This window comes from Propithecus coquereli, unplaced genomic scaffold, assembly GCF_000956105.1.
Source record: "Propithecus coquereli isolate 6110/MARCELLA unplaced genomic scaffold, Pcoq_1.0 Scaffold154, whole genome shotgun sequence".
NCBI lineage: Eukaryota > Metazoa > Chordata > Mammalia > Primates > Indriidae > Propithecus > Propithecus coquereli.
The window spans coordinates 1361855-1363729 of NW_012139858.1; the positions used below are offsets into that span (position 1 = coordinate 1361855).

General features: G+C 33.4%; 1 protein-coding gene across 1 annotated transcript in view; it reads left to right on the forward strand.

Moving 5' to 3' along the window:
• The window catches only part of ADAMTS12 (ADAM metallopeptidase with thrombospondin type 1 motif, 12), a 319080-nt gene that overhangs the window by 181054 nt on the left and 136151 nt on the right, over nt 1-1875 (forward strand). The window lies entirely within an intron of this gene.

The following is a 1875-nucleotide window of genomic DNA, read 5'->3' on the forward strand; positions in this document are numbered from 1 at the left end:
ATATATTACAATGTAATACTAATAGAAATAAAGTGCACAATAAATGTAATGCATTTGAATCATCCTGATACCATCCTCCCACAGCCCTGGTCCATGGAAAAATTGTCTTCTGTGAAACCAGTCCCTGGTGCCAAAACAGCTGGAGACCACGGGCTTAAGGGACTTTTCTAGTGCCAAAGGGCTGGGATTAGAATCCAGTACACTTGCTTTGTGTGGATTGCCCATTCTGCTACATTTTTTTTCATGTTTGTTTTATTTTTATATATTATTTTCATGGTAGATTGATTGTATTATGATTCCAAATTTTTTTTTAAGATACAAAAAATAAAAAAATTTATTTTATCTTCTCAGAAGGACAGAGAAAATGAGAGCATGAAAGAGAGAGTGAGAAAGGAGAGGGGGGTAAATGATTCCAAATTTTTATCACATACTACATCCATACCTTTCTCTATGTGACCCTGCAGTTCCACTCACTTACTCATAACTCTAAATATATCTTTGTGTGGAGTTCTGACTTTTAGAACCATGGTAATTCAAAAAAGTAAATAAAGAACCCAAATCAACCAGGATGAAAGAGAGTCAAAAGGGATTATAAGCAGTAGCAAAATAACCTAATTGTATTATAAACAAATAAGATAACCACAGTGAAGTGGGTGGGGAAGAAAAGAACTTACCTAACTAACTTTAGAAAACAATGTTTTAACTATGTTGTTAGGCTAAAGACAAAAAAAGGTACATAAATACTGTACTCTAGTTAATAAATTTATTTTTCACAGGGGTATCAGTTAGCAATTCTGAAACTATATGTATTGGAGAACTGAGAAAATAAGTAAACATGTTGTAGATAACAAGAATCAGATTTCTCAATGGCAGAGAAAAGAGTAACAAAGAAAGGAGGAAAACTAAAACAAACCCTATGGAAATGTGTTAGAATCAGAAGTATCAGAATTAATTCATGTTTTTGAGAGATAGATGCATTGATAGATAGCTAGAGAGAGATAAATTGATATAGATGTATATATACCTGTGTGTGCATACATACATTTCCAAGCTATCTCTGCTGAGAGACCCTCAAAGCAATGATACTGCAGTAACGATGAGCACATCTAAGGTCCAGATCTTGGTTTCTAATACCGTTCTCAAATAAAAAGAACCAGCATTTGTTGAAGAAGTGATTGATTCCAGGGCTGGGCAGGGGATATAAAACATGAACCTAGGATATCTTACGGTGTCAGAAAGTAAGCGTTCAGAAGTGTTGGACACGGTGAAATTACACATAGCCAGCTTGAGGGAGCTCCCAGTGGCCAAAGCTGAGACAATTTAAGCAAAAAATAAATGATGATAATATTGGATTATAATGCGTAGAATAAAATAAATTTTCATGAGTCCATATTGTTATAAATAAAACATTTTGAAAATACCGGTGAAGGGACAGCTCTTCCTTACGATAGAATTCCAATTAATAAATATAGATGGAATGGTGGAAATAGAAAGTCACCATTTGACAAAGCAATAATTGCTGAACATAAGAATCACTAGTGTTTGTTAACATTTGTGAATAAAAGTATGATGAGAAACAGGGTCTTTTTATAATTTTAAAGTATCTTCCCATAAAATATTTATTAATTACAAAGGGATAAATAGTAACTTTACGGTAGAGAAATCTAGCAGATATCACCTTAATCAAATGATAAAAGACTGGGAGTTAATGAGGTGTGACTGGAAGAGCATTCCAGCAGAACTAATAGCATATAAAGAGGTTCGATTGTGCCACACAAATTTCAGGATTGTTTTTTCTATTTTGTGAAAAATGTCATTGGTATTTTGATCAGAATTGCATTGAATCTGTAGATTGATTTGGGTGTTATGGTCATT